Consider the following 19,197-nt stretch of genomic DNA (forward strand, 5'->3'; position numbering starts at 1 on the left):
GACGATCCCTTCACAGGGTCACTCATCCAGGGAGCAGATCGAACGCTAGCTCCCTGCTTCAAGCTTGCAGTAGGCCTCAGATCTTAACTGGTCTTCTCTTCACAGTGGGTTCCAGGTAGGGCTGCAGCAGTTTCTTTTTCTTCGGAAGCATTTTAAAAATGTTGTTTGTGTTTAAATGTACTTCAACGATTTAAAAATAGTTTTAAACATTGCTTATTTATTACTTTTGTTTATTAGTTTTCCAGGAGGGTCAGGTTCCTATGTCCTATCCCTATGTCATCACGTGATTTCCCCCATTCCCGTATCATTTCACGACATTTTCCACCTCTTCGATAGTGCGACTTGTTGTTGCTGATGAGGCCAACTGCTGTTGTGTCATCTGCAAACTTGATGATGCTGTTGGAATTGGATCTGGTGATGCAGTCGTGTGAACAGGAGTGGTCTTAGCACAAGTGTTCAGAGTGACGGTGCTCAATGTTCTTTTGACCCGAGCAGACTGGTCTTTTTAATTTAGACCTATGGTATGATAACAGGCCATTTCAGCCCTCAAGTCCACGCAGCCCAATTTACACTTAATAAACCTACACCCCCAGTAGGTGTAGAACAGTAGGAGAAAATCTGAGCTCTTGGGGGGGAAAACGCACGCAGACATGGGGAGAACTCCTTACAGACAGCATGGGATTCAAACCCAAATCGCTGGTGTAAAGACGTTGCGCTAACAGCTATGCTAACTGTTTCATTAGGAAGTCTAGGATCCAGTTACAGAGAGGGGTGTTGAGTTCCAGAGAAGGCAGCTTCTCCACCTGCTTCTTTAGAATGATTGTATTAAACACCGAGCTGAAATCAATGAAAAACCGTCTGATATATGAGGCCTCGTTCTCCAGGTGGGCCAGGACAGAGTGAATTGACAAAGCTATAGTGTCAACTGTGTAATTTTATTTTCTATAGGTGAATTGAGATGCGTTCAGCATCTCTGGGATATGTGCTTTGAGATTCTACACAGGACACTCAAAGCATTTCATAATGATGGAGGTTAACATCACAGGGCAGTAGTCATTGAGGCCTGTTATTGTTGCTTGCTTGGGTAATTGGCTGACGGTGGCTGTCTTGAACCCTGCGGGAACGATGGACTGTTGCAGTGGTGTATTAAAGATTTCCGTGAAGACCTCCATCAATTGGTCTGCGCAGTCCTTCAGTTCCTGACCAGGTACGTTGTCTGGTCCTGCCGCCTTGTACGTGTTCACCTTGGATAGGGTTCTCTTCACCTAGGCTGCGACTATGCAGGGGACCCAGTCATCAGGGAGACATGGAACTTTCTTCAGCGTCATCCTGTTCTTATCATCAAACTGTGCATAGAAGATATTCAATCTGTCTGGAAGGGAGGTGTTATTGTCCTTAACTCACAAAGTTGACTTATGATCCATTATAGTCTTGATCCCTTGCCATGTGTCGCACAGCTATCTGTAGATCTTCTGTGTGTACCTCTGCTTTATGGATTGCATGGGAGAGTTCAGCCCTGGCTGATCTTAGTGTTAACCAACACCCTGTCCTGAAGACAGTATCATGAGCTCTGATAAGGGCCTGGACCTCCGCATTCAACCATGGTTTCTAGTTCACCCTGGTTGTGAAACATTTGATCTTGATGACATCTTCAGTGCATGTGTTGATATAGTCAGTCACTGACCTCGTGTACTCCTCTGTTTATGTGATATTTGTAGGTGGCTGCCTCCCTGTAACAACTTCAGTCCATGTTCTCAGAGCAGTCTTGCAGTGCTGCAATGGCCTCCCTGGCCATGTCTTGATCTTCCTGCGAACTGACGTAGTTTGCTTTGCCAGCAGTCTGTATGCTGGGGCTAGGAGGACGGATATGTGATCAGAGTAGCCAAGGTGGAGTGAGGTGCACATAGGACTATCTCAAGAGTGTCTCTCAGATAAGATGAATATCAATAGCAAAATTCACTTGTGGCCTTCAGTGCTGCAGCACTGTCTTTTGTCAATGTAGAGAGGAAGAAAAAGTGCTGGAACATGAGTATTTCAAACATGGCACCAACCTTGTGCTCTACCAAGCTGCTGTAAGTTTTGGCAACATTGACTACCAACAGCGAAGCTCTGGAGGTTGCTGCAGAGCAGAAAGTGCAGACACAGCAGTGCTTGGTAGGGTTCAACTGCTCGGTCCCAATGCTGATGGATCATGCAGGCCTTAAACAGCCTTAAAAAGAGCCGATAGTTTTACATTAAAAATTCTGCAACAGCAGGGTCTGCATCCTGGTTGGCATCGCCTGTACTTGGCAGCGACCACAAAGGTTTATAGACTCCAAAGAATAGCAGATGGGCTCAGAGCATCTGAAATGGGGAGAACAACCCTGTTGAAAAGGAGGAGCAGAGAAGACTCTGCTACAGGACAGTGTCCATGGTAGCAGGGCAGTGAGGGGCTCAGTGGCTGACGACCCCACACAGATGGCAGGTGACTTATGGTCAGTGGGCCAGCATGGGCTGTGGGCTGCTGGAGACTGGCTCATGGGTTACTGAGATTCGAAAAGGAGCTGAGGGTGGTAAGGGCTTCTGAAAGGCCTTGGAGGCTTTCTGATCATATTGGTGGTTTGGATCTCGAGTTCAGGTTGCCAATGAATGGAACAGGAGTCTGCGTGGCAGTATCTTAGTTTCTCTAAAGGTACTCTCTTTTGCATCTCTTTCTCCCTTATTGTAAGGGATACTGGGCCACACTAGGCTGGGCAGAAGTAATTTTGCGCAATACTTTTTGTTCTACCCTATTACATGACAATAAGGAATCTTTAATCTTGAAATCCTCCAAATCCACTGGTTGTGTAGGTGAACCCAAGTCAGTGATTGCTCCCTGGACTGAGATACTAATTCGACCAGTTCTGTTGGGTAGGCAGAGTGGTCCAGAATTTTAAAAAAAAAAAAAAATGCACTAAGCTCAGTCATGGTCAGAGATGACTTGCAAGATAGGAAGAAACACATTGAATGTGTTCTTGGCATCTATTTGGAAACAGTTATCATATCCTGACCGAAAGTAAAGCACAAATCTGCAGACACTGTGGTTGAAGTAAAAACATAATGCTGTAGAAAATTAGCTGATCAGTGTACTTTATGCAGTAAAGATACATATCCAATGTTTTATGCTTGAGCCCTTCATTAAGTCATCTTCAATGAAGTCTGTAAATTCTGCATGAGATTCTGCAACCACCTCTGACTGTGGAGAAGTGGAATGGAAGCGTCTTTCTTTACTGAGGGGAGTTACGAAAGCATAAGAGGGTTTCAGTGCTCTACCCTCAATACCCTGTTCTCTGCTGCCATTGTCTTAACTTTCACTTATAACTCTTGGGTTTGATGATCAATATTGGCTCCTGATTAACCAGTTTTTTCCACAAATCTTTTTAAATATCTAGGTAGTATCAATTCTCTTTAGCAATCTATTTTAGCCCTCCAATGCTCCTTGTTTTTTTTTAAATGCCTGTGCTCTCTCCAATAAGATTACTTGTGCATTCTAAATTATAATCATTTCATGAATAGCAGCTGAGCCTAATCCCCCTCATTGTCCACATAGTCCTCTCCATTATATATTTCTGTTAAAACTCTTGAACAAGCTTTTTATCAACTACTCTAACATGTCTGCCTCATTTTCAGATTTTGCTCATCTTCCTGTGAAGTGCTTGGATGTTTTAATGCATGAGAGATGATAACACAAATTAAAGATGTCATCTCTATTAATGTCAACAGATGATGTGACTTGCACTTTAAAGGATCAACTTGTATGCAGCCATGATAGAAAAGAGCATTTAGTTCCCTGGGAGTATCTGCAGAGTTGTTATCTTGACCAATTTATTTGGATAATGCAAGTCTGGTTTGACAATAATTCGAATGCATGTTGTTCCAGGTATAATAATGGGCAATGAGGAGAAGCTAAGAAACTTGCATGTAGTTCCCAAGCATTTGTCTGTCAGAATGGGAGCAAAGCTGAAGTTACCTGAAACAACTGTAGATTATGTGACATGTGGCTCAAGGGAAATTGAAAAGAATTTTTTCACTTGCACTGTTGTCATAAAATTGGATTAGGTTGGAGGTTTTTTTTTAAGCGGTAACATTCCAGTTACTGATCCACAATGTATATAAAAGTCATCTTATTGTTCCCTTGCTTGCTGAAATTGGTAATCTGTGAAGCCTGATCTTTTTGTGGCTATTTACTTGTATAAAGGAGGTAAATGTTGCAGGTTACTTGAATTGCAGAGCATAGGATAGAAAATCCCTACCATAAATCATAATCCTGTGGTGGTACGCCATTAGACAGGCAAACTGGCCCCGCTTGTCATGCACTTGGCAGGGCAGCCGGCCAAAATGGCGCCGTCGGGGGTTTCCTCCCGACCTTGGCACCGGGCTCAGAATCCTGTGCTTGGGGACCCACGTGATGCCCCGGTGACATCGGGGCTCCCCGGTGTGGTTCTCAGCCAGGTCCAGGATGGGAGTATAAGACCAGTCAGGCAGCCTGCAATAAATTAGTTTTTGCTCACTGGTCTCAACCCGTCTGGTTGTGTGATCCTTCAGTTAGCAGTGTAGCCGCTGCTACAATCCCATCATAACTTGCAATCCACAAATTCTTTATTAGAGGTTACTGAAAGAACTACCTGGGCAATTTTAATTTCCTATTCCTTTTTTTCTTGGCCACAACTTGCCTGCAACTACTGATGATCCAGTGACACCAGAACCTTGTCCACTGTTCCAAACCTTCTTCCACTAGCAGTGTGCCAATCCAGTCAATAGCACACATCATTTACAAAGTGAACTCTTACATGACCCCACAGTTTCTTCAGCTGCACTCCACAAAATAATGATCACTCTACAGAAGAAGGGCAACAGATTCATGCAAATGCCACCAACTTCAAGTAGTCGCTCCAGATTGGTATGAACTTTGTCCTGAACATTTCTTTTTGTTTCTTCATTGATATTGGGGCTAAATAGTGGAACAACTTTGCCAGCATTATTGTTGGAAGCAACTTAAAGACAGACTACAGAATGCTGAGAAGTCAGCTAAAAATGCCTCAATGAGCCATGGGCAATAAATACCTTTGTTGCTAAGTGTTCACTCCTCGCACATTTTTGCGGAGGAAATAAAAACTGATGACGACATTTGGTCTTCTCCAGGACTGAAATTTAAAATGAGCATCCCTGTCATGGATACCCTGATGTTGCCAGCAGTCTGCAGTTGGCCTTTTGGATCTATTGTGTTCCAGCCATGGAAACGAGGGCTACTGCAATGTGTTGAGTTCTGTACTTAAATTGAAAGCGTCTTGGAGAAGTTAATTGCTGAACACAAATTTTAAGCAAAAGCCCAGTGTTTCAGTTTGTCAGGCAGAGTAATAAAATTCAGGCAAGTGCAGCTAGGTTTCCTTGCATTGAATCATTACTTCAGATGATATTTACAATGCTAACAAACTCAATAAAGACGAAACATTCCATTCTCAGAGTACCCATCGTTTGAAGGGGGGTGGGGGGGGTGGGGGGGGGGGGGGGGACATGCATGAAAGTTCATTTCACTGGAAATTAATGAGCCCAAACATTCCTGATCTGTTCCACTTTTGGTGCATCTCAGTTTTAAATGCTGAAGTTCTATTGAGGGGGATGTTTGCTTCGCTAAGTGTTCTGGTTATTTGCTGAACTCTTAACAGGGGAAACAGGATTTTGATTAAGTATATACTTTTTGCATAATTAACCTTGCATGGAATATGTGGGAATTTCATACTTGAGTCAACTAAGACGGTGATCTGTTCAAAGATGGCCTTGTTTTAAAATGTTTCTCCTTTACCTGTAATGATTAAAAAAAAAATCACAATCTTTCACTGAGTGCCATAAAGAAAGAAAGGGGCAATGTGCTCATCTTCCACTGTGAAATGACCCCCATGCACAAGATTGATATTTGACCTTCAGCATTGGCCTTGGCATTTTTCCTTCATGTGCTAACAGTTGCTACATTACATTTAAACATAATACAACAAAAATCCCTCGAGTCCAATGCCCTGAGTTAACATTTAGAACAGTACAAGCCACTGCTGTGTTATAGAACAGTTGAATTCTTCAAAGGAAGAAAATAGAATCAGACTTTTATTGCTGATATGAAACCACCTGGTACACATGTTTATTTACTGCTTTGTGTTCCAATAGATGACGATTTTAAAAATATTTTAGTAAAATTTAAAGTGTAAGCAATGAACAACACAATTTCCAATGTGGAACATAAATAATTAAAATAAAAATCCAAATAGGAACACGATTCAAAAGCCCAAATCACTTTGGTAATAGTATGTCAAAGCATAAAATCAGAAAAACCCAACCCAAAGGAGGTAAAAAGGGCAAAGATGAAATTATAAATTCAAGAAATTTATGAAATTTCATTCAGTAAAATAAAGTTTACAATTCTTTCCTCTTATAATAATTTTATCAAGGTTTGCATTATTCTCAGTTGAACGAGAGCTCTACATAACTGTTTCTTCACAAAATAATGAACCAACAGTTCAGCTGAAATGAAGAACCACGGGTTGCTCAGTCTGAGAAGTATGGGGAATGTATTTGAACTTGGTTTATCACAGTGCGGGATAATCTGAGCCACCGGCATAAAATCATTGTCTCCCTTTGCATCTTTATTGCTGGAAGATCAACATTATCCTGAAAGTAATGGCTGCTGTGAAAATTATTGGGGTGAGCAAAGGGAGAAAAAGATTTGACCTTTTTATTCTGTTGCCCAAGTTTGTTAGCATTTGTACCACAATCAACATTTAAAATAGATGAGATGAACATTGTGTTACTTTGATTTTCCTTGCAATGTGTTGTATTCTTGTATTTCAAAATTTGGAACACCAGATATAATTGAGTAGCTGTAAAATGATTTGGGTAGACTTAAGGATATGATTAATACATACATTTTACTTTGATATTATTCCTAAATATTATTTGGAATAAAAGACAACAGTAATTATATTTTGTATATTTAACTTTTATATGCCTGCTACTTCAGTACGAGTCTTGTGGCTTGTATAAAATAATTCAATAAGTGAAAAGAAAAGTTAAATCAGCGATCTATTAGAAGAGAATCAGCCTATTTTTAACAATCTAATTATAACATAAATTTTGACTGGAGTATTGATTTTTCACTAATCAATTTTTCAAATTTTCTTGGACATAATTGGGTGATTTGGTTATCAAAATCGTTGACTTCCAGTGGTTTGATTTAACTTTTTTTGTTGAATCATTTTCAAAAATGCCTTTGTGTTTGTCTAACATAAATGTTACCCTGCCTCTTCAAGTGAGTAAAGGATCTTTATTTTAATTTAAATTCAAGGTTTGGAACAAAAAAGGATTGCTGGAAATAACTTGGCAGCACCTATAAAGAGAGAAATGAATAACTTTTCAGTGTTTTGACCTTTTTTGTGACATAGCTTTTGGAGAAAGATGAAAAAATTTTCAAGTTTTTAATATTTTGATATCCTGAAAGATTTGCAGAGGTTTCCACTGAAAGCAGGAAATAATATGCACTAAATAATGTTGAACATCAAGCTTTCTCAGAAAATATTGAAAGTTGAATGTGAAGTAACATGGACCAATTTTTATCCCCCTACAGGGTGCTTGGCCCACTGCTTGCGGTTATGTGAAAGGAGAAGCCTACAATGTATCTGTGGCAATGGATACCAGGGACAAAAATGTTACTTCAGAACCTAGTGGTGCATGTAAGGCATTTTTTAAAAATTGTTTTGCAATGTCAATTTCTTTCCTGTCACTCTCTATTTGATTTTCAGTCAATGCCATTCTGCAATTGATTGGTGGATTACCTCTTGTTAAAATTTTACTTGGCAATTCTAATAATGATAAATGTTCCAGAGGGAATGATTGAGATGCTGGGAGAGATGGAATGGGGAAAGGTGGAGGAAAGGACTGAGTGGGTGGGGTGCAGGAAAGGACAGAGCAAAGGATTGCTTTCATTAGTATCTGAGATCCATTTAATATTGAGTTTGTAAAATGCATGCTTCCTAGGAGGACAGAATATTACTTTGATGCAAAGAGCATCTTCAAGAAAGTGACTTGAGATGGTGTAAATACTTGATTTGTTTTTGAGCAGTCTGGCACTTCCAGAGTACACAAAAGTGCTGGAGAAACTCCATCAGATCATACAGCATCTGTAGAAAAAGACCACTAATGTTTTAAACCAGAGTCCTTTCTCAGGAATGCTGAAAACCAGGCATATGTCTGAATAAAAAGGCGGGAGGGGGGCACAGAAGGGAAGGAACCATGTGTAAGAGGCAGAGGGATGAGGGAAAGAGAAAGCCTTGGGAAGGGGTTAACAGAAATTGGAGAAGTAGACATTGATTCTGTCTGGAGATGGCCAAGATGGAAGAGAAGTTGTTTCAACAATTTGCAGTGGCCTTAACTTGGCAATAGATGAGGCAGTGGACAAACATGTCAATGTGGCAGTGGTTTGTGGAATTGAAATGGTTGGCCACTGGGAGGTCCTTCATGTTGCAGCAGACAGAGTGAAGGTGCTTAACGAAGCATTCTCCCAGTCTGCATTCTGTCTCCCCAATGTGGAGCACCAAGAGGCCACATCAGGAGCAGTGGATGCAGTAAATGACCCTCACAGATTCACAAGTGGTGAAGTAACATTTCACTTAGAAGGAATGTTTGGGTCCCTGAATAGTGTAACTGTAGCTCTTCTTGCTGACAGGGTAAGGTACCAAGGAAACAATTAGTGAAAAGGAGTGAGTGGGTAAGAAAATCTGAGTGAGTGAACCCTGCAGAAGGATGGAAGGGGATGGTGTGTCTGCTTGTGGGATCCCATTGTGGGTAGGGGAATTGGTGGAGAATGGTATGTTGGATGTGGAGGCTGATGAGGAGGTTGGTGAAACAAGGGAAACTCTGTTCTTGGTGGGGGTAGGGATAGGGTCAGGGCATTTGTGCAGGAAATGGAGGTGTGGGTGAGGGTTGAGTTAATGGTCAAGGAGGAGAAGCCACATTTTCTAAAGAAAGAGGACATCTCTGATGTCTTGTAGTGGAAAGCCTCATCTTCCAGCGGAGGTTAAAAAATTGAGAGAAAGGAAGAGAATCATCACAGGAGACAGGAAAAGGTTCAGACCCCTTTACTTCTATTAAAATCCTTTCGACATCTAAAGGCACCTAAGTGATGTCAGTTTTAATGATTCCAGTCACTTTCTTGTGCTAACTTATTAGTTTTAGTTTACCATTAAGACCTTTAATCTTGTATGAAATCTCTGCATTATAGAATATTGATGGAAGAAGTTGTAATCCCTTATTGGCCCTTTTTTAGATTCTTTGCAGGTTAACAGCTTCACTGCAAGCACGCCTTTTTCACAGATGCGTAAAGAAATATTTCTTGCAACACACAGCTTTGGGCAAATCTTTTCACCCATTGGATCAGGTAAGTGATATGATATACTGGTATAATAGTGCTAGTTTCTTAATTTGGCAATGCTCCTTGAGTTGGTTACCAAAGGGTATTAATATTTCCCTGACCCAATTGTTGTTGTTAATTACCTGCAGCTGGATGCACCATTCTGAATTCCAATAGACCAAGTCTGAACTTCATTGGCACATATATTAGCCCTTTAAACTGGTACTTCATGATGCTCACTGTTGCTTTTTGCAAGAGGAAAGAAATGCCCAGGATATTTGTGTGGGATTTTCCTATTTGATATCTTGATTTGTGAAGCACATGACATTGGTAAACATTTTCAAGAGTTGTAGTTTAAGAAGGTATGGTGTGATAACATTCTTTATTTTGAGATTTACAAAAAGCCATTTAGCTCCATGACAGTAAGATGCAATGTCATTTATTTTGTTTAATAAAGTACATTTTCTTGGTGTGGTGCTAACAATTTTGTATGGGCTGGCCCACCCCCTGAACCTATGACTCCTCCCTCCCAGATATCCCCATAAAAGGCTGTTATGCCCAAACCCCTCTCTCAGTACCTGCCTTGGAAGTGGGCCAACAACATGCAGGCTGTGCTGACACTTTAAGGTGATTAAGGCCTATTAATCATGATTCTCTGTCTGATTCTGTTTGATTGGTAGTACACTTTGTTTTATTTAAGGGATGTCTTCAGCATCCCAGTGAAAGAACAAGAGAGGGCAGAAGTGTAATGGTCAGAAGTACTGATTGATGAAACCATAAAAATTGGGCTCATTGCCCAAGCTCATAAAATATGAAATGCTGAATGTGATTGGATACTCCATAAATGAGACAAAATGCAGATGTGTCAATGTTGAGCTGTGATTTCTGTTGAGAGAATGCACAGAGCAGAAAATCAAGAAGCCTCAACAACTTGCAGAAAGCATGGAGGGAAGAGTCCAACTTTACACTATTTGTGGCAGATAAACTCAGCTGGACTAAAATGATTGTTTAACTTGAGGGGGATGGGATGTAACATTGCTCAATATCATGCAGAAATGAGAAAATTGGAGAATGTCTTGCAGGTATATTGCAGTTCAACATGAAACGAAGAAGGCAGCCATGTTTTTTTTTAAAAAGCCCCTTGACCTTGGCCATGCTCTTTTTTTTCGCGGCTCCCTCAGGCAGAAGGTACAGGAGCCTGAAGTCTGGCACCTCTGAGTTCAAGAACTGGTTTTTTTTTTTTTACCTCCAACACGTATCAAGATCTTGAATCTTGTATTATCCTAACCATAAAAGGACTTGAAGACCACCAAAAATCTGTGTGCACTACTAACTTAGCACATTTTTTGCATTACATGTGCAATTGAAGTCCACCTTGGCTACACGGAAGCTGGCTGGAAGATGCTATCTGAAGGCAATGCACTTAAAGATTCAGTTAAGCTATGATTGAATTGCAGCATTTTTTTCTTTGGCTTGGCTTCGCGGACGAAGATTTATGGAGGGGGTAAATGTCCATGTCAGCTGCAGGCTCGATTATGGCTGACAAGTCCGATGCGGGACAGGCAGACACGGTTGCAGGGGAAAATTGGTTGGTTGGGGTTGGGTGTTGGGTTTTTCCTCCTTTGTCTTTTGTCAGTGAGGTGGGCTCTGCGGTCTTCTTCAAAGGAGGTTACTGCCCACCGAACTGTGAGGCGCCAAGATGCACGGTTTGAGGCGATATCAGCCCACTGGCGGTGGTCAATGTGGCAGGCACCAAGAGATTTCTTTAGGCAGTCCTTGTACCTCTTCTTTGGTGCACCTCTGTCTCGGTGGCCAGTGGAGAGCTCGCCATATAACACGATCTTGGGAAGGCGATGGTCCTCCATTCTGGAGACGTGACCCACCCAGCGCAGCTGGATCTTCAGCAGCGTGGACTTGATGCTGTCGGCCTCTGCCATCTCGAGTACTTCGATGTTGGGGATGAAGGTGCTCCAATGGATGTTGAGGATGGAGCGGAGACAACGCTGGTGGAAGCGTTCTAGGAGCCGTAGGTGATGCCGGTAGAGGACCCATGATTCAGAGCCGAACAGGAGTGTGGGTATGACAACGGCTCTGTATACGCTTTATCTTTGTGAGGTTTTTCAGTTGGTTGTTTTTCCAGACTCTTTTGTGTAGTCTTTCAAAGGCGCTATTTGCCTTGGCGAGTCTGTTGTCTATCTCGTTGTCGATCCTTGCATTTGATGAAATGGTGCAGCCGAGATAAGTAAACTGGTTGACCGTTTTGAGTTTTGTGTGCCCGATGGAGATGTGGGGGGGGCTGGTAGTCATGGTGGGGAGCTGGCTGATGGAGGACCTCAGTTTTCTTCAGGCTGACTTCCAGGCCAAACATTTTGGCAGTTTCCGCAAAACAGCTTTGCTTTGAGGTTTGCCTGGAAGTTTCCTCTCACTTCGTCTGACTGCAGGTTTCCAACATTGAACCTCTTTCTGGGGGCTTTACTGTTCCTGGGCTTTGGCTTGAAGTGAAGGTTGAGCTTGCAGCGAACCAGCCGGTGGTCAGTGTGGCATTCCGCGCTCGGCATGACCTTAGTGTGGAGCACATCTCGTTTGTCTCTTTCTCGCACCAGGACGTAGTCCAGGAGGTGCCAGTGTTTGGATCGGGGATGCATCATACTGCCCAGAAAAATGCTGTCTGTACCTGCTGCAGAATTAACAATAAAGCAAAGATCATCCCGGTGTGATCACGGGACATTTCTCTTTCCTTTCCCTTCCAGCATACTGTCCCCTCCACAACTGAAGTGAGTGAATAGCACCAAAGATTTTATCTGTGAACAGAATGATTTAATGATCGAGTATATGATTTTTGTTTTGGAAAATTTATTTTCTTACAAATGCAATATACTTGTGCACTGAAATTCTAATTTGCTGGAGCCAAACAGATGCAGTACAACTCTGACTATCCAAAATCAGAAATCTTCATTTATCTGAAATGTTTTCTGAGCAGAACTGACCTGGGTCTTTGGGCTGTCAGCAGCACTGGGGCTTTGGTGGGGAGGTGTCAGTGATCGGTAGCGACCAGAATTTTTTAAAAATGAGAATTGAATGCTTAAATGCTTAAAAAGCCTTCCCTTGTTGTTTAAACACTGTTGCAAGTGATCTGCTGTTGCTACTGGCTGTTTTTTATATATATATATATATATATATATATATAAAAAAAAGTTCTCTGGGGGGGGGGGAAAAAAACCGTTTATCCGACATGGGTCTGGTCCTGACCATTTTGGATAATCAGAGTTGTATTGTAGTTTGTAAGCAAAGCAACTCCAGTGGATTGTTTTTCTGCACCGTAGTAATTTAATATTAATACAAATGATGGATAATAAATATTCACAGTTGCAGTATTGTAAGAAAAAAGTGTGGGTTTGCAATAGTGCAGACAGGCCTTTTTGTGGTACTGGAGTAGTTTGCATTTGGGTGAGTATTGGGAGAAAAGTACTGTTCTTGAATCGTGAGGTGCTGCATTTTAGGGTTTTAGTCCTGTCCTTTTAAAGGCATCATTGGTGGGGGGAGGTCCTTTATGATGGTAGTCTTCTTGAGGCAGTGGCTTACATAGGTTTCTTCAATGGATGGGAGCCTCTCAAGGGGGTTACTGCCTTTGCTACCTTCTGCATTCCTGGGCACTCAAATTATTTCTGAAACTTGCCAGTTTACTACAATCTTGTCACAGCAGCCACACATCTCACGGAAAATGCCAAAGACTTTTTCAGTTTATGAAAAGCCAAATGTTAAAACATTCCTCATGTATGTTGTGCAAGATAGTTAAATTGTTTTTTTTTAAATTGATGACTGAGTGCTTAAAATGAATAAAGCCCTCATCTTTAGAATGTTTTGGCTTTTATATTATGAATTTGTTTCATTTTTTTTGTTTAGATGTGGGCCATGCCAGTATTTCAGCTGTGGATGAATTCTTGAGCTCTGCTTCAAACTGTACTCCCATTATCAAAAATTATTCAAATGTGAAGAAGCCTGGTGAACTTTCAACAATGGCTGTGACCAAAGCGCCAAAGCAAGTGAGATTCATTTCCATGGTGTAGAGTTAGAACAGTTACAACTGCTTTTATGATGGACCCTAAATTATAACTTTCCTTTGCAAAGTGTGGGTGTGTGGGTGTGTGGGTGTGTGGGTGTGTGGGTGTGTGGGTGTGTGGGTGTGTGGGTGTGTGGGTGTGTGGGTGTGTGGGTGTGTGGGTGTGTGGGTGTGTGGGTGTGTGGGTGTGTGGGTGTGTGGGTGTGTGTTTCTTCTCTCTGCCCGAGAAGATCTTGTGGCTGTGCCTTCAGTTGGCCAGCTCCTAAAGATCTGGTGCAGTCTCCACAATCTTTCGTGTAGCTTGTTTCCCCTTAGCACGTAGCAGATAAAATTCAGTGCAGAAATGAAAGAGGCAATGCATTTTAATGGCAAGATTGAAGAGGTAGACTATGCAAGCTGTCAAATTAAATTTCCTGCAGATATTGGAAATCTAAAATTTAAAAAAAAGGTACTAAAACAGCTTCTCTTCCACCAACAGATTTCTGAATGGACAATGAACCACACATTACCTCTTTTTTTCCTCCTCTTTTGCACTATTTGATTTGTTTTTTTAATATAATTTATGAAATGGAATGTATCACAATTTTTATACCTATATAATGCACAACAATGTTTCCACTAAACAAATTTTGTGACCCATGTTCATGAAAATAAATTCTGATTCTAAATGCAAGAAATACTCAGTTTGGATTAAACACCCTTTCAGCAAAATGTTTCAACTTTATTAGGTACCTAAAAACTCAAAGCCTTTGTAGGTATTTCTGTCTGCCCCAACTATAATGTGCAAGTTGAACTAAAATTTTTCTACCTGCTGATAATGTGTTTTCCTCTAATCCCTACATTTATGTGCATCTGGAAGCCCCCAAATGATATAATTGTATCTGCTTCTGCAACTACTCCTGGCAGCCTGTTCTAGGCACCTGTCACTTTGTGTGTAGTTTTTTTTATAAACACATGCACTTGCCCTCCCTTGCTTTGAATGGCTGTTCTCAACTATGTGACAGTTTTGCCCAGGGAAAAAGCTTCTGACTGTCTCTGCCTCTCATTATTTTAGAAACTTTTATCAGGTCTCTTCTTGGCCTCCAGTGCTCTGAAGAAAACAGCTCAAGTTTGTCCAATTTGTTGTAGCTTGTCATCTCTCATCCAGGCAGCATCTGGTTTTATCTCTTTTCAATGTCTTCCTGGTAAATCTCACAAAACTTCATGGAATATATTGGATCTTGGGCATGAGAAACTGAATCCAAGAATATAAAAGCAAGGAAGATGTGTCTGCATTACTGAGTAGTGCAGGAGGGCATTGGAAATGATATGCAAAAAAAATACAAGAATAGTTTTGAAAGATGGTTGTGTAGGTAGAAGGAAAATTTATATTTTTAAACCATCAAAGCTCAGGAGATTTGATTGAGATTTTAAGAATGTTTTGACCAAATAAAGAGAAGCCTGTTAGCAAAGGTTAATAAGTCAGTTGTCTATTTAAAATGACTAATATTAAAAACCCAGATACGATACAATTTCCACCCCCCCCCCCACCATGATTGTGCTTTGGAACGGAATTCTAGACAAAATTGTGGAAATAAATTGAACAGTAGTACAGGCATTGAAACTGCAGAAGGCAAAAAATAAATGCAAATGTCCTAGGGTGAAAAAGCAAATCAATAGAAAGCTAAATTGCTCTTCGAGGTTCATTCAAACTCTTCAGAGCTAATGGCCTTTTGACTGAGTTCTTGGTTCTGTAAACCTAATTCTTCTCAATCTCTTTTATGCCAGTATCTTTTGCTTTGGGTCAATTTTCCTAATTTCTTCTGTTAGAATTTGTTTTGTAGCATGCCAGTAGGATCTTTGTGAAAGATACACAGAAGGCAAGCTGTTGTCACAGCTCTCATTAAAGGACAAGAATTGTTCTTCATCATACTAAGCTGTCCTCTTCATAGTTGTGCAGCAGACTTCAGGGATTTTATCTGAAGGCTGATCCTGGCTTTTAGAGTCAGGTGACTCAGATAGTAGGATTTGAGAAGCTCAGATCAGCAGGAAGCTGATAGGGCAACAGAGATTGTGATCCAGGGAACTTGTGTCACAGGGTCATATTAATTCATTTCAACTTGGTGCTCTGGGGAGATGGTACTATTGACCGGAGTTCCACACAGTACATGCAGCAGTGAGTAGGAAATTTAGAACAAACTAGTTTTTTTTTCTCCAGTTCAATAATTAAGTGTTTTAGTATGAGGTAGAAACCTAGCAAGGTAGGTGAAGTAGGCTGTTCCAGGCTGTCATGCTATTCAGTATTATCATGGTTGATCCATTGTCTCAATACCATATTCCAGATCTCCCATTGCTCCCCTTGGTCCTTTTTAGTGCTTGAAAATCAATCAGTCTTGTAAATGTATTCAATAACTTGGCCTCCAGAATCGAGTGTGTGGAGTATTCTGCAGGTTCTCCACTCCCTTTGAAGAAATTTCCTGAGATTGAGAGCTCTGTTTCTAGAATGCACCTTCATCTCTCCTCCATAAAACCAGTGGAAATATTCACCCAGGATAGTAATTCAAGTCTTGTTCGAATGGTATAAATAATTGCGATTTCCCCTCTTGAAGAATTCTAATGAACAGAGGCTTTGTCAACCCCAGGGAGCTGTGGTGTTGGTTTACTTCGTTCTACATGTAATTACAGTACAACTTTGATTATCCTAAATGGCCAGGACTATGCTTGTGTTGGATGAATGATTTTCCATGGAGAACTGGTCATTTTTCAAAAACTGTCCAGTAGCAACAGCAAATCACTTGCATCAATGTTCAAACAACACCAAACAGCAAGCAAAGTCTTTAAGCATTAAAATGCTTTAATTCTCACTAAGTAAATGCTGGCCACAATGCTGCATCTGATCACTGAAACTGACCAACTGCTGCTGTTGATCCCTGGGGAGGCTTCCCAGACCGGTGGAACACTCACTGGTGAGTCAGTTGGCTCCTGCCTCCCTGGTCACCAGAACTCTTGACTCTGGAGTCCCTACTCTGAATCCTCTTCTAAGCCTTCCACACAAGCTCACCGGGGAGTCTGGTGTGTGGTAGTAGGCTGAGGGCTGGGTTCAGTGTCCAGAATTCTGTTGAGCTGAGGAGGGAGGAGGGAAGGGGAGGGAATGCCACTTAGCCAGAGGTCCTGCTCCTGTCCAGGAGGCCACTCGGACAAGGAATTCTTCTGACTGCTTGCGGCTGGTAGATGGCACGCAATTTGAGAGGGAAAGTTGGAGAGAAAAGTCAATAGGGGAAGGTAAAGAATAGATGGAAACAAAGGGGAAGGAATAACTTGAAATGAGGACAATCGTTCTAATTTAATGTCGAGTGAATTTTTTTCAACTTGTTAGGCCAGTTCAGCTCTGAAAATATATTTAATGGGGATTTCTCATTTGTTTCAGATATCCTCATTTACCCATATATTTTTTAAAAAAATAATTAAATGTGTATTTTTGAGAATCCAATTTTGGATAATCGGAGTTGTTCTGTTTTCAGTGGGTTAAAGTTTATCATCGTGAAATTTGCTGTTCCAACATTGTCATTACCATAGTACACCAGTAATTCAAGGGAAGGGCTAACAACCACTTAAAAGATCAGTGATGGAAGTTATTACTAAATATGATTTTGAGCGTTAACCAAATCTCAAAAATTATTGAGAATGAACAAACCAAATTCTGGAAAGAATATGCATCAGAGTGAGATCCAAGATGGTAGCAAGGTGCTTGTAGGGTGAATCAAGAGCTCCCCGAGGAAAAGAGGAAAAAAAAACGATTGATATAACGAGATCCCCTAAAATAAAAAGACCCAAAAAAAGGAAGTCAACCAAGAATATGAATAAAAGAAAGGGGGAGGAGGGAAAGAAACAAAATGGGGAAAAAGAACGAAGAGACAGGATGGAGGAAGATTCTTAACTTGTGGTGGAGGTGGAGAGGCCAACTTGGAGCCTTGTGGGATGCCGTGGCAGTGACAACAGCCCCGAAGCTTCCCAAGAGAAAGGGACTCACCTGGGTGGGAGAGACAGGATGGCCCTGATAAGGTTGGATCTTGAGAGGGCTGGGGGAAAGAAACGATCGAAGCAGAGTGAGTCTGTTGGGCACAAGAGACGCGAAGACCAAAGGTTGTGGAGGCAGAAGGAGAGGATGGTGACGGGAGTGCTGTCAGCTTTGGGAGATTTAGGGACCAGAGGTTGGGGGAATCGAGTTGAGGTGGAGTCGGTGGTGATGCTGGTAATGATGAAGAGAAAGATCCCACCGTCTGGAAGAAAAAGTTGAAGATGAGGACTTGCCTGGTAAGGCCGCTCCAACCAGTGGGCATGAAGAGATTGGATCAGAGGGCATTCGAGGTGTCAAGCCTGGAGGACTGAGGAGCAGTGCGGCCAGAGAGGATTTGGCGGGAAATAACGTGGCAAGACGGCTTAGAGTCAGAAAGAGAGGTGGAGGAGTCAGAAGAATGAAGGAGGACATTACAGGGAAGTGAAAGACAGATAATAGGGGCAGAGGGACTGATGCCCTTTGCCAGAGAGATACTGAAGGTGATTGGCCAGATAAAAAGGAGTTTGAAGACACTGGTGGCAGGGGGCAATCAAACAAAGGCTGGATAACTTGACAAGTATCTGAAATGGAAGAGAGAATTGAGAGAGTGCAAAAAAGAATGGATAAGAGAGCAAAATTGATGTGTGGGAAATGGGTAAGGTGAAGATGTGGGAGAAGATGGATATCTTAGGAGGAATACCAATAACATTGTGGAGATGGAGGGGAGAGACATAGGTACTTTTCTGTATTCTATGTGGGAATGTTCACTTGGCGGTAAATGGAAAATGTGTGGCAGTAACTTGGAAATCACATGTACTTGGGAATGGGTAGGTGGCATCCTGAAATAGGTGGTTGTCTACCACTTGAAAAGATTACATACAAGTAATGTTACTAAATTGAAATTTAAAAAATTTTTGGGAATCCTATTTACAAATTGTAGGAATTAAGTTGTAATCATCCAACCTGAACCTTATGACTTCTAAAATTAAGATATGTTAGATTTTTGATTTAGTAAGTTTTTATAAAGTTTTTAATCCAGATTTTTTTTTTCCTTTTCTATTGGATTGTTGAGGGGGAATTTTTAAAAAAAAAAATCACTAATTTTGAATAAGGTATTTATCCGAGTTTCTTAATGCATATGTAAAATTAAATAAAATTTCAAAAAAAGTTAAATGTTTAAAATGAATGAATATGGGAGCTCAAGGAAAGGGAGGGAGATGGGTGCATTAGGCACGCTTCAAAATGGCGGGGGAGTGGCGTCAATAGCTTGGTTAATGGTGCTGAGGGTGGTGTAAAGGTAAACTGGGAGGGGAGAGAAAGGAGTGGGGGGAATTTAAGGGGTGATTTTTATTTTGCTATCGAGGTAATTTAATTGACCACATTCAGTTGTGAGGGTGGGGATAAATGCAGACTGTATATTACATGAATGTTAAAAAGGATAGACAACAGACTCGCCAAGGCAAATGGCGCCTTTGGAAGACTACACAAGAGTCTGGAAAAACAACCAACTGAAAAACCTCACAAAGATAAGCGTATACAGAGTCGTTGTCATACCCACACTCCTGTTTGGCTCCGAATCATGGGTCCTCTACCGGCATCACCTACGGCTCCTAGAACGCTTCCACCAGCGTTGTCTCCGTTCAATCCTCAACATTCATTGGAGCGACATTCATGAGATCCAACTGCGCT

The sequence above is a fragment of the Narcine bancroftii genome, chromosome 5 (assembly GCF_036971445.1).
Source record: "Narcine bancroftii isolate sNarBan1 chromosome 5, sNarBan1.hap1, whole genome shotgun sequence".
Lineage (NCBI taxonomy): Eukaryota > Metazoa > Chordata > Chondrichthyes > Torpediniformes > Narcinidae > Narcine > Narcine bancroftii.